The sequence below is a fragment of the Phyllostomus discolor genome, chromosome 2 (genome assembly GCF_004126475.2).
Source record: "Phyllostomus discolor isolate MPI-MPIP mPhyDis1 chromosome 2, mPhyDis1.pri.v3, whole genome shotgun sequence".
In the NCBI taxonomy this organism is placed as follows: domain Eukaryota; kingdom Metazoa; phylum Chordata; class Mammalia; order Chiroptera; family Phyllostomidae; genus Phyllostomus; species Phyllostomus discolor.
In genome coordinates this window covers 184205797-184220499 of record NC_040904.2, presented here as the reverse complement: position 1 = coordinate 184220499, position 14703 = coordinate 184205797, and the positions used below count along the sequence as shown (strand labels likewise).

Sequence of the window (14703 nt, the reverse complement as noted above, 5' to 3'; positions counted from 1 at the left end):
CTTTGAGTATATCTTTTAGATTCATGTGAAATCAGAGTATTATATTACTACTGTTTTATTTGTAGTAAAAATACTATATGGTTATACTATCTCTGTGTTAGTTGTGTAACTGACACATTTCTTAACATTGTTAGGTTTTAAAGGGCAGAGACTAGGATTTAATCATCTTTTATTCCACAAATTTCTTAATTCATGATCAAACAGCTTAAGCTTATTTATAACCTAGAGAAAGTTAGGCTACTGGAGCAGTTCTCTTCTTTGGTCTTTGATGTTGTGCTGACTTAGAGCTTAACAGTTCTTATCTTCTGACACCACCAGCATCTTTGGTTGACAATGGATTAAGCAAGTGTGCCATCTACACATATTATCCACATTATGGAAGAAGCAAGCATCTGATGGTTTATCTTAGGGATGTTTTGCCATGTACATTTTCATTATACTAGAACATACTATTTACATTTTTCTTGCCTTGATTTGAGTTACTAAACCTTTTGGAAATGAATTCCACCTCCCAATAAACTAAACATGGTATTACACAATTAAATATTTAAATTTCACAAAATAATTATAGAAATAAAATTTTTAAATTTTTATTAAACAAATTACAGAGATTTAATAAATTCCATTTTTTAAATAGGGTTTTCTGGTGGAATGGGACAGGAGCAAATAGCCATATTTCTCAATTTATTGCAAGTGAAATGCTCTTTCATTTGAAAATTGTACAATATACTACATACTCTCCTTTCCCCTTATTATTGATTTAGACCATACATTGAATTTCATAACCAAATTTGATAAAGAATATTTAAATCTATACCTATTCATAAACTTTGAAAATTATTTAATTGATGACCACTTTTATGAAAACAGAGTAATATGCATTGGTCATTCTTCTTAATGCTGCTCTTTTATCTGCATTATTTGGAAAACATTTATGCTGGCTGAAATGTGTCTGCTTTGAAACATTTATTGAGAGTGCAGTATTAGGTATCAAAGAAAATATTGAGTCATAGTCCTTTGGCATTCCCAACAGAAGAAACAGACAGAAAGACATGAATCCATTCATGATGTTCAAGCATTTCTTGATAATTAATATTGAGAGTTGCTGTCAATCAGGAGCAAAACAGTTTAAGTATTTGTGCTAAGTAAATTTGTCAATTTAGAAGTCAAATAGAGGCTAATATTTTACATCCTAACAACCAAATGCTTTTTTCTGTAATGTGAATTAGTAAAATAGCCATATCATTTGGCTTATGATGAATATCTTTAAGGATATAAACTGTCAGACTACATTGTCTGGAGTTAAGATAATCCTCAATAATTTCCTAAAAATTAAATTATAGGGTAGTTGTTATTTATATAGAAGCTGATTTTTTGCTCTGGGAACTCCAAGATTTTTCTGCACACTGGCTGCTTCACTCCAATATCTAAGCACCTACGGTTAGGATTCTGTAAAAAGATCAGGTGATGTTTGAACACAAATATATGCTTTACACGTTCAGGGCAGATCACAAGCCTTTTGTGCTGAGTAGGACCAGGCATTATTCTTTAGTTAAATAATACAAAGAATCTATTATGATCCTATGAAAGACTATATGGTACAGTTTGGGGGAAATATCAGTATGTGATTTTCAATATTTACAAAATCTTACTGCTGCTTACCTGATAATTATTTAAAGTAGTTTCTACTTATACCCGTACAATGCCATTTTTCCTGCTGCTAATAAACCACTGGTTCCAAGGTCCAGTATAAAATTCCAGGGTGCTTCCAAGGCTCCTTGGGCATCTTACTAGTGGTGCAAAATACTCATTACATCTATGCTGACAGACTCTTTAAAACGTGCAGTCAACTTTTTCAGCTCTTCTTTGTTATGTAGGAAGTGTCAAATCTGCTTATTTCAAACTTGCTATTTCTTCAAAATGACAGTGAAGAAATGCTTATGAGGTGAAAAAATAAACTACAGTATGGACCAGAGATTTGAATTTTGATGTATCATTGATCTGAAGTTTTTGGATGCCTTGGAAAAAAATTAGAAATGCGCATTTCTCTTCGCAGAGGTGGTGTAAAACCCTTTTCTTTCTCAAAAGAGTAAACCACTATTATGCTACACTGGTCACCGTGCAGCTGAAGATGGGAGATTTGCAATCATTCGCAAGGGCTGGGGAGAGCTGATGAGCACACCTCCTCCCCCGTTAGTGCCTTGTGGTAGGAAGGCTGTGCAGCCTTGAAGTCAAGTGGGCTTAGGTGACTGTGATCAAGGTACTCTGAACCTCTGTGTCCCCACATGTGACATGAAAAGAATAATAAATCATTCACAGATCGGCTGTGGAGATAAAAGGAAATAATGTTGGTGAAGAAAATAGCTAGGATTTTGGCTACAAATTTGTCCAGCAATAAATGCTGTTCCCTTCTCTTTCCATTTGTAGGAGATGCCTCCTCTTTCTCCCCACAAAGCAATTCCCACAAGGGCCACCAGGCCACAGCAGAATGATATTGGGCCACACTTTGTAAAGGGGAGGTACCTGCCCACTGTAGAGGTAAGGAAAGTCCTCCAGGGAGAATTTAATGTGTTTTAATGGCAGATACTTTATTTTACATCTGAATGTCTCTATCTGTTCATCCACCTCAGCTAGTTCTTGGTGTGATTTAATTGATATTTATTCATTGTTAAGTGCCTGCTGCTTTCAATTTAAAGCTATATTTATGGCACTCGCACTATATGTGAGATGCTATTTTAAGATCATTTATATGTATTGTCTGAGTTAATCCTCAAAACAATATGAAGGAAATATTATTATTTCCAGTTTTAAAATTACTAAGTCCTGGGTATTTAAGGTACAATATAATGACTGTAGTTAATAATACTGTATTGTATACTGAAATTGTTATTAGAGTAGACCTTAAAAGTTCTCATCACAAGAAAAAAACATTTATAACCATGTGTGGTAGTGGATTTCAACTAGAGATATTGTGATGACCATTTCTCAATACATATGAGGTTTGCCTAGGAGGTATCCAACCATGTCCTATGAAAAATAGAGACATTTACTGAAGAAGATACAAGATACAAGAAATATTGTACATAAGACAATGGTGCCTCAGTCCCCTTCAAAGTAGGCACCTTGGGACCTCACACAGTTCTCCCAGTGGCCAACAGCTGCTCCATCATATTTTCCTGAATCTCATTGACAGTCTGAAATCTCTACCCTTTCAGAGGTTATTTTAGTTTTAGGAAAAGCCAGAAGTCACAGGGTGCCAAATCTGGGTTGTAGGAGGGCTGAGTTACCTGGGTGATTTGATGTTTCACCAAAAAAATCTGAAGAAGATGTAATGCATGAGTGGGCATATTGTGGTAATGAAGCTGCCAATCAACAGTTGCCTATAGCTGCAGCCTTCTGAATCATCCAGATAATTTCCATGGAGGAATGTTCAAGCTTAACACATGATTTGATGCAGATTTGTTCTACTTGCTCAGTCATTTTGAATGAAACAGCCACTCAGTACACATGCTCACTCAGTGGCGTCTACCGCCCCTCATCTTTGCATAGGTTTGCCGAGCACTTACTATAGAACAGACACTGTTCAAAATGGTTGGGGTGACTCACTGAATTAGACAGACAAAATCCCCCATCCTCATAGAATTTGCATTCTAGCTTTGTGGGGTGGTGTGTACCAGAGCTGTGCTCTTGGCCACTGGGCACCACTTCACCACCTAATGGACTTGTAAAGTCTCTCATCTTTTTTTCACAGCTAGATAAAACTAAATCACAAACAATTTGAGGAAAACAAAAAATGAGCATAAAATTAGCAGAAAAAAGTCACTATTTTCTAAGTACCACCTACACGTATTTTATGTATGCATCCATATATATATACACACACATACACATATATATATTAATTTTCACAAAACCCTATGAGGCAGGTATGCCATTTACTGATAGAAACTAAGGAGTAAAACATGAGATAAATATAAAAAATTAATTTTGTAAAAATAGATAAGAATGACAGGGATTTCTTTGCTTTCTCAAACAGCCACATATTTCTAAATAAAGAGCCAGTCTTTTTAAAAGAGAATGAGCTGACTTGTCCAAGATCACAGTTAATAAGTGCTTTCCCAAGAATAGGGCCCAGGTTTATAAGGCTCCAAAGTCCAGACAATTTCTCTACATTATCCCCAAACACAAATATTTTTCTTCTACTCCCACTGTGTCCTGTGGTTCATTTTACGTAAGACCCCTTCAGCTCAGTTTTTCTTGGCACTGAACAAACAAGTCAGGTAAAAGAATAATAGGATAAAAATATTTTTTCAATATATAAAGACCTTGTTTGATGTTGAGAATACAGTCTTTACCCAGTATGAGAGAGTTTTGTTTTGTTTTATTTTGTTTTTTTAAGGTTTCAACTGAGAGAAAATTTGAAAAATCTAACACACTTATTAAATATTTCTAATACTGAAAGATTGCTGGTAGCTTCTCTTTATTCTGCCACCCTCAAAATCCAGCTGTGATGTTCACATTGGATTCCTATTAAGACTTCTATTTGTTCATTCTGTAACATCTCAGAAAACTTTCTTTACAGTAAAATAAAAACTCTGCAGAGTGAATAGGCCCACATCCAGTAGCCAGTCCCTTAAGGTCCTTGCCGTGGGACTTCAGAGCACATTTGCATCCACACTGCTACTGCTTCCTTTGGCGCATCAACTTTCTACATATTTCACACTTCACGCTCACACACCTCCATACCTTGGCCCATAGAATTTGCTTACCTTGGATTATCCTTCTCTCACCCTCTGGGAGTTCTCAAATGCCACATTCTCCAAGGAATCTCTTACGATCCTGTCATCTCAGCTTGGAATTAATACAGACTCTTCGGATTTCAACTTATTCACAATTTAATCAATCACTCAATAAATGTGTATTGAGTTCACTTTGGTATTTGATATTATTCTAGTGGTTGGGGTTTTGAGAATACCTTGAAGTAGTTGATGGATCCTAGTATTTTGGTTATGTATTTACAGTTGTTATTTCCTTACCTAGTCTGAGAAGTACCTGAGGATGATGGTATATGAGTCATCTCTGTAATCCCACAATATTTAAACCCATTATTTCCACATGACAGGTACTCAATAAATACTGTGTAAATAAGTGTATTTTATGAGTAACAAACAAATAAAAATGAGTAAATGTTCATATAAAGTTATGATTTAATTGTCCCCCTTGTAAACAGATAATAATTGTAAGGTTTATTAAATGCATTAATTTATTGAAGAATAGGAGTAATATTTGCCAAGTACCTGACACATCTTTGGTATTCAATCAGTGGTAGCCATTATATCCACAGTAATTGTGCACAAACAAAAGAATGATCTAGTATAACAGTGGGTACTTTTGTTATTAATAGCAAATAAACAAAAGAAAGAAAGAAAGAAAGAAAGAAAGAAAGAAAGAAAGAAAGAAAGAAAGAAAGAAAGAAGAAGGAAAGAAAGAAAGAAAGAAAGAAAGAAAGAAAGAAAGAAAGAAAGAAAGAAGGAAGGAAGGAAGGAAGGAAGGAAGGAAGGAAGGAAGGAGAAAGATAAAGGTAGGAAACACAAGTGGGCTCAAAACAATATGGAAAAAAGTTCAAAGAAACAAAAAAGGAATTAGAATAATGAAAATAATCTACCCAAATCCTAACTAGGATTCGTATCACCATATATCTTCACTGCTCCAATAACCAATGATGTAAAAACCCATCTTGCACAATCACTTATAGAATTACAAGATTCTGATGGGAAAAAAAGTTCAAAAAACCAAAAAGGGAACTAGAATAATGAAAATAATCTACCCAAATCCTAACTAGGATTTGTATCACCATATGTCTTTCCTGTTCCAATAACCAGTGATGCAAAGACATTTGTCTTGCATAGTTGCTTCTAGAATTACAAGATTTTGACAGAACCACATGAGATATAAGTTCAGAAAAATCCACCACTTCCTTGTTGGAACCTTCCTTTTGTTACTTAGAACAAAGGTTACAACCGGTAAGAAATGGCACATAAATCCTAAAAAGGAAATAATAGACAATATAGCAACAGAATATCTGGTAGAGTTTACCTGGGTTGTAAGTAGATTAGAAGAGTGAGAACAAATTCTAAAATTCTCAAAGAACAGAATTTAAATAACTACAAGTCTTACCACAAATATAGCAAACTACACATTAATAAACTCAATACTTTTAAAATTTAATGTTTGTTAAAACTATTGATGGCCTTATAAAGGGAAAATTAATTTTATCAAAAAAACTGTAGACTTAAAGTCTAAAAATCTCTCTGTCTTCATAGGTATGATGTCCTGATTATCCTATAAACATGTAAATATGGTGTCTATGTAATATAAATGCTGAAATAATTAGTATAAGCTTACATGAAGGCAAGGAAGCTATGATCCCACACATAGTTATCACTACGATAACAATGTATTCTGGTGTGGTATGATGATTCACTTCCCTTTATTGAATACATTACTCTACTTTCAGAAATATAAATTATCTGAACAGACAACAGACAATGACAAATCATGAGCAAAAGAGCAAAACCCTTGTCCAGAATTAACCCCCTTCACTTTCTATAATTTGAAATTCATTCTTTTACATTTTAAGATTTTAGTTCAAGAGTTCCTTATTAAAAAACAAAAATCCCTCTTGAAGAAGAACTCTGTATCATTATCTTTAATAACCTAGTTGAAATTAGTTCATAGCTAACTGAGAACAAAACCCTAGAAGAGTGGGATAAGCACCTGGAAACAAGGAAAAATGGTGAAGGAAGGAGAAGGGGGAGCTGTAAGGAAAAGAAAAAGGAGAAGGAGTAAAGGGGGACAGGCACAAAGGAGTCCTGGTTACCTTAAAATTTCTCCAGTTGGGCTTTGGAGCCTGCGTACGTAATGCAACCATTTTCCTGCCCACAGCTAGGCATGATCTGGGTTTAAAGCACCAGTTCCACTCTGGTCATAAATATCCTAAATGTTAAGCTTGGCTGATGTGGTAGAGAACACTGGTGGGGTAAAGCAGAGGGCAAAACAGCAGAGGCCATTTGTTTCTCTGACACTTCATCAGGCTTCCTCAGAAGGACCCTGGTAGGGTCCTTAGGAACCCTTTTCTCTGGAACCCTTCTGCAGAAATACCACTGGGAAGTAAAGGAGGCCATGAAACTGAACCAAACCCTTTGAGTTCCAGGAAACTCAAACTCAGTTTTTGGAACTTTATTTGAAGTTGGGTTTATAATTAGTATGCCAGGAGGTATTGTCTAAGTGTAGTCGCTTTCATAAATTAAGCATTTAAAAGATTTCCTGTTGTATGTAATTTTGAAGATCAAAAAGTCAGTAGGACACCGAGAGCTATTATAGTAGGACCACTGGTATAGTGGGAAGAACAGAGATTTGGGAAACAGGAAGACCTTTGCTAGGATTTTGGCTTTTTTTCAAAAATTTGCACTGATTTCTTAACTTATTTTAGCTTCAATTCTCCCCTTTATCTATGAAAGGTAGTATCTGTTTTGCAGTGATATGAGGATAGAGAAATGCATGTTATAATACCTGTCAATATAACACTTCAAAATTTTTAGCTGTGGTTATTATTAACTAAACTACATTGACCAAAGCGTAAGGTGCTTAAAAAAATCCACTTTGGTCTCACCTTGATTCTCAGACTTCTGAATAAAAAAAAAAGTAAAAAGTAAATCCATAGGACAAGATGTTTAGGAGGTTCTAATACCTACAACTGGTAAAATACTGCAATTGTAGAATTTGTCTTGTAGAATGTATTTGAATATATTGGGTTGGCCAGAAAGTTCATTTGATCCTTTCCATAAAATGGCTCTAGTAGCACTTAGTTGTCTTTAACTTCATTTGAAACAATTTTGTTAGATTGTACTATAACAGTTGTCATATCAGTGTGCATTAAAAAAAATCAAAATTGGTGAATTTTCATGCAGGCTTTTTAATATTGGAGATGGAAGAAAACATGCAACATTTTTAGCACAGTATGCTTTATTATTTCAAGAAAGGTAAAGTGCAACTGAAACAAAAAAGATTTGTGTGGTGTATAGAGAAGGTGCTGTGACTGATCAAATGTGTCAGAAGTGGTTTGTGAAGTTTTATGCTGGAGAATTCTCGTTGGATGATGCTCCACTGTCGGGTAGACCAATTGAAGTTGACAGCGATCAAATCAAGACATTAATTGAGACCAATCAAAGTTATACCACACAAGAGCCAAGGTACTCAAAATATCCAAATCAATAAAGTTATTGGTGAAAATGAAAAGTGCATCTTTTATTTTACAAAAAAAATTAAATGATCCTTTTGGCCAACCCTCCTCACTTTCTCACTGCAGACATCATCACACAACAATGGAATGGAGGTTTACATGTTGTTATTTTAAGACATAATGTGCTGAGGCTCTTTGGCATCTTTTGAATCTCACACATGTTGTTGCCCTTTGCGTACATTTGAGTTTAGGAGCTGAATCACATAAAATGAATAATGCACAGCTTTATCACTAAAACATTGAGCTTGGTCTCTGTGACCAGTCATCTGAGGCAAATTGTTATCCATCTATAATATAGGGAGACATCAAAATATATTATTTACATGTCAAAAATAGTTATTGTTATTATAGTAACATTTTACTGTATAGTTTTATGTGAAACTTTGCCTCAGAAAAGCTTAGGTATTATAACCACCTACACACTCTTCTTTCTAGCCCTTTCTAGAAATACATATTTAAAACCTAATTTGGCCCATGGAAATACCCACAAATGTGACCATAATTTCCAGATACAGGTGAGACTTATTAACAGGCTAAGATCCTTTCTTGGCTTAAGAGTTAGCAAATGATCAGTGTCCCAACTGGAAAACATAAACTTGAAATACAGTCTACCCTCTGCTCTCTTTTGTTCCACATAAATATGACAAAAAATGGTATAGCAAAATTAAAAATATGTCCACTTCTCAAGTGTATAATTATGGCATTGTAGTTTTGTTAGCAGTAGAAGTGGAGTCCTTATGGTGTTATGAGGAAAAGAATTTCCTGAGACCCACACAGGGGGCGGGGTTCCATGGTAAACTTTACTGATGATGTAAAATTAAGGGGGTCCCCCTCCCAACTTCCCAGTGTTCCATCTTTGGCCACCTCACCATGAAAAATGTCCAATCTTGTTTTCAATAGGGCCAAAATAAAGGCCACTGCTCAGAGTTTGTGCTCCCTATTGTGGTCACACCACTGTTGTGGGATGTGGGAGCTGCTAGACCCACACTCGAGTGCTGCTGGGCAAGACAGAATGCATGAACGCACTGGATGAGTGTGAATCACCAGCAAAAGAGAGACCTCTTTGTTCCCCTGAGGAGTGGTAATCCCCTTAGGGGACCACTGCTGTAATTTCCTGAGGTGTGAAGCTGTAGCTTCCTGGTGAAGCAAAGAGATTCATGCTCCCGCTTATTAAGCTCAAAGTCTAATTCCCTTTGTTTTGCTTTCCTTTATTAATAATTACCTAAATGCCAATGTTAACAACTAAATTGTATGCAATTTAGATATTAGGTAGTCCTACCAATTAGCCCCATGTAGCACAGATTTTAAGACCAAGATCTACAGCATAAGGAATAGGACCACATAAACCACAAGCGACATGCTTCACTAGGAAATGAAGAAGAAAATTATGCCCACACAGAAATAATAGAAAGAAAATGGATAGAAAAAGAAACCAGGACTTCTTTAAAATGAGGTGCTTCCTGTGGCATTTTCTTAGTCTTATTTCATATGCTGTTTTTCCATTTTAAAATATAAATAAAATTTAGACCATTTCATTTGATCGCCATACTATGTTCTCATATGGATGAAATCACAGGTTGTTACTGTCAAAAAAGTTCTAATTTATAAAACAAAAATGTCGGCAAACCAGCACCAAGGTAGAACTCAGTCTATATTCTCCTATTCTTTTCTAGTATTACCAACATTTACATCATATATTTGGAGGGCATTTTGGAATTCTTAAACTGCTATCACCCCATGTCAATGAATTCTCACTTTTAAATCCCCAAAATAATGACTGCATCTGATGCCCTGGCAACTGCCCAGGGGCCATCTAGGTAGATCTCATTAGACTTCCTGGAACTGAGACGAGTAGGAGGTATCTGTATCTCCTCCTTATGGGTGCTAAAAAGATTCGACAGCCCCGCAGCATACAATAAAAAATGAGATAATGTAAAGTACTTGTCAGAGAGCCCAACACATGCAAAAATTGCAATAATTGGTAGCTCCTGTTGCCTCTATTGCTACACAAAGTATCTCAAAAGTTACCAAGCTTAAACTTCTTATTGTCCTTATTCTACCTCTAAATTCCTAAGACATTTCCTACTTTGTCCTCATTTCAAATATGGGATTATTGTAATATTAATCCCATATTATTATTATTATTATTATTGGGATTAATAATAATTGTTGAAGTTAATAATTATTGTGATTAATCCCATATGTATTATTGTAATCACAAATATGGGATACATGTAATTTTATGTATTTCCTGTCTTATAAGAAATCAGTGTCTATTCTGAAGATTTAAAATGCTGTAAAAACTTCTGAAATTGTCCCCATCCTTCTTTGATAGAGTAGCCCAAATTTGATTCACATGCTTTGACTGTCCTTATCAATTCCCTTCCTATGGAACTGGTGTGAGGGAAGCATGAAAATAGGGAATGTAAAAAACGGAGTCACTTTAACCAAGCTGATAAATGTCTTCACATGATGATGGTTGAAGCATGAGGAAACAATTCTAGTCTTGTCCTAACTTGCCTGGGAACAAAAATTTTTGAACCTCCCAATCTCATGTCAATATGTGTGTATATGTCAGTTTCTTGTGGGTACCTGGACCTGCACCAGACCTCCAGATAACCATCTGATTACCCCCTGAGGGATTCGCATATCCAGACCTTCTGCCATCCATCTTCCAGACCACCTGGAATTCATAATGCAGACCCCCTGACATCTGACTGATAACTGACCTGGGCTGATTCAAAGTCTAAGAATGCAGGACTGATAATTCTCTTAATTTTTCTTTCTTCTTTGGAACACTTCCAGGTTTTTGCCTAGCTGTAGTTTCTATTTTGCAAACCCTGATTAAATATTTATCATGTATTTCTAGCCAAACCCTCCAAAACTCTTTTTGAGTTTGTTCAACAGATGACATGACTCTAAAGCTAATCTAGTCGCATGATTCAAAAAAATGTTTCCAGGTTAAATGGCAAAATATTTACCTGTAGAAAATATTTAAGTAGTAACACCAGCAACAGTATACTGAAATGAAGAGAAGGTTGCAGGAATGCAAAAATTATAATCTTGGTGTCTTTCTGAGAAGGCCAATATTCAATAAAAGGGATGGGTTATTGAAAAAGACATTGAAGTTGAAATAATCCAACTTTGTGCTCAGAAGCAATATTTACATTAGGAATAGATTGCAAGTGCAAGAGCCATAAACAAGTAAGAGGTAGGTGATGACATCAGAAAATTGCCTTATTCTCCCCCTTCCTTTTTTGGAGCCATTTTTTTCCCTGACACTAAATGGAATGTCAAACAGGTCCCACTACCTTCTGTTGACTTTCAAAAGGTAAAAACAAAACAAAACAAAACACCTGATCATGTTTAGTCCCACAAAAAAAGTTCAGTTCTAGATGAATATATCTAATTCACTTGGAACTTCATTTAAATTAAAACTTCTTTCCTACTTTTGGGAGAGTCCAGGTTTTTTCTCTATTTTCTTTCCTCCTTTCTTCCACCCTCTCGCCATTCCCACACACCCATGTCTTTTTTTCCAGAGCTGAACAGGCTACTTCTGTCTCCTCCAGAGTTGAAACTTGTGAGGGAGGAGTTATGGAGCCAGAAAATGACATCCTTGGCTCCTTCTGCAAGGATGGATGTTTAAAACTGACTCTCATTGCCACTTGTGCGAGTCTTTGGAGGTACCATCCTTCACTGTTCCCTGCAGTGTCCTTGGCACAGTAGATGCACCGTGCACCTTGTCTGACTACTCACACAAAATTTCCCCTTCAAACTTAGATATGCAGTGTACACTTTTAGCCTCTTTCTACTGAGGTCTCAACACTGCTCCGTGTACTCTAATTAATCCACAACTAAGACAATCCCAAACTAGCTCTGGTGACCTACCACGGACTGGGGTGTCACTGCTTTTAAAATAGAGCCCTCTCTTCCCTCTGCCTCCTGGCAGATGGATCCATCAACAGCCTTTTGCCATTTAGACTTCTTAAGCAGGAGCCATACACCAGTCCCCTGCGTCCTCCAAACTGCAGAGGACAAATATAATGCACTCTGAGCACGTTTAAAACCACGCTCACTAGGCTGAGATTGAAAAAAAATGTAGGTACCTGCCATAGTGCCATAAGAGACATTGAAGCTTCTGTAACACTAATCTGCTTAAAACAGCAAGTCATGAGAAAACAAATAGACAAGCAAGTCACTGGCACAAAACTGAGCCCATAACTAGACCCTGTGTAAATGAAAATGTAACACATGTTAAATGTGTCAATAATTGTTCATCAGAAAAAATATAGCTCACTTAACAAAATGATATTAATAAGATCTCAATCTGGAAGGAAAATAGAGTGATAGCCCTGCCTAAAATCATATTTGAGAATAAAAAGAGCAATGGAATAAAGAATTTAATGTAGAAAGTATTAATATTTGAAAAAAAAAAGAAAATGTTAGGGTCAGAAAAAAACTTGAAGAAGACAAAAAAAAACCCCAAGAAACTATAATGGGAAAAATTGCAAAGTTGGTTTCATAATACAAATTACACAAAAGCAAAAAATAAGAAATAAGGTTTAAAAAAAGACATGGAGAAAGTATTTGAAATATATATAAGAGGTAGGGGTTTATGTTTCTAATGTAAATAAAGAACTCCTGAAAATCGATTTTTTAAAAAAGTAGGTATGAACTGGGGTTTATAAAAGAGGGAATGCAAATGGACAAAAAAATTATAAAAAGACTTTTATAAAAGATGCTAATTCTCACTAATAGCCAAAAATATGCAATTCAAAGCAACACAATACCCTTGTTTTTTCACATAATACATTAACAAAATTTCTAAAGATTTATAACATCCAATGGAATAGAGAAATGGTGAGGTGAGATTTTGAATAGCAGTACACATTTCTTTTCTGTGATTTCACTTTTTGTAATCCATTTTATAAAAATGGACATATTTCTTTCTAAGGATATTTAGGCCAAGAATAGTTTAAATATATCTGCTGACCTAGAGGAATGTCCATAGTACACAGTTAAATGAATAGAGCAACAAGTCAAATCATGTATATAATGATCATCCCATTTATATAAATAAAAATAGGGGGAGGAACATAGGTATATTAAAACACAGAATTATATGTTTTATATATTATGTTACATGAGCACAGAAAAAATATAAAAAGATATGTACCAAATTAACTTCTGATGATTTGTGTTATTTGGCCTTTAAAAAAATAACATTCTCATTTTTGAATTTTCAAAGAAAACTCCAATGGAGTATGTGTGTTATGTGCCAGGATTTCAGGGAGGGAAAGAGAGATGTGGAGACCATAGCACCTGATCAGAAACTTGAAGGACAGAGTTGGAGGAACTGGCTAAACAAAGAGAGCTTTTCAGGCCATGGACAAAGTAGGAGAAAAACAGCATTATCTGGAATCATTTAAACTCACTTTCAATCTCCAAACCACCTGTAACTACATACTAAAAAAAAAAGGTATATACCCATATGTTTGTTTATGAAAAACTGGTATTATTACTCTGACGTGATCCTGCATTAAATGGAATTGTTGTCACCATCAGGAAATTATAGACAAGGTAATCAGAAAAAGTCTTACAGTAAATGAGTTTTAAATCTACCTTATAATTTTTTCCAAGCAAAAGTGACTGAATTGCAACCCATAAGAACCCAAATAAGTGAATTTCTTTTACCTTAGTATTCACCATCATCTTCATTCACTGCTGTCATTCAATACTGCTTCAGTACTGTAAAATCATCAGATTTTTAAAAAATTATATATTGAGTCACAAATATGAATAAAATCTCTGCACACATGTAAGCTTGAGTGTCCTGCTCTGAATCAGAGCTGCAAATAAAGGGATCTTTGTTTACATAACTTTTAATCCTTTGCTAAAGTTTCTTTGGCTCTGAGGATTGCATAAGTCAGGTTATAGAAAAGATTAGTCTCTCAGAGCCAGAGGCTCCTCCTTGCTGGTTTAGGTTTTTTCATTTTTTTAAAAGTTAACCCTTATGTGGGTGTTGCTTATACTATCAATCATGTCCAAAGGTTACAGAAAAACTCAGTTGGTTAGTTAATGTTGTTTAATTTGCTCAGCCTCAGTTTTCTGTTTTTTTCTTTTGTGATTAGGAAGAAAAATCAAAGACTTACTGATTTATTCACTTGGTAAACAAAGATGCTGAAAAATTTAGCTTAAATTAAAGTTTCTGTGTAGCTGGATAACCTAAGAAAAGATACCAAATAGAAATAGAGTTGAGCCCTGGATCATGTAGCTCAGTGGACTGAATGTCCACCTGTGAACCAAAGGGTCACCAGTTCGATTCCCAATCAGGACACACACCTGGATTGCGTGCCAGGTCCCCAGTAGGGGGCGGTGTGAGAGGCAACCACATATTGATG

The 14703-nt window shown here is 35.4% G+C and overlaps 1 protein-coding gene across 4 annotated transcripts in view; it reads right to left on the bottom strand.

The window, feature by feature from the left end:
- Nucleotides 1-14176, bottom strand: part of SLCO1A2 (solute carrier organic anion transporter family member 1A2) — a 71936-nt gene extending 57760 nt beyond the window's left edge. For 2 of the 4 annotated variants that reach the window (XM_036019268.1, XM_036019269.1), the window contains exon 1: nt 13997-14174. The gene's annotated coding sequence lies outside the window, so the exon portion shown is untranslated. Of the gene's footprint in view, nt 1-13996 lie in introns of all 4 variants that reach the window. The other 2 variants (XM_036019270.1, XM_028532673.2) reach the window with 2 other exon arrangements.
- Nucleotides 14177-14703: the final 527 nt, after the last annotated feature.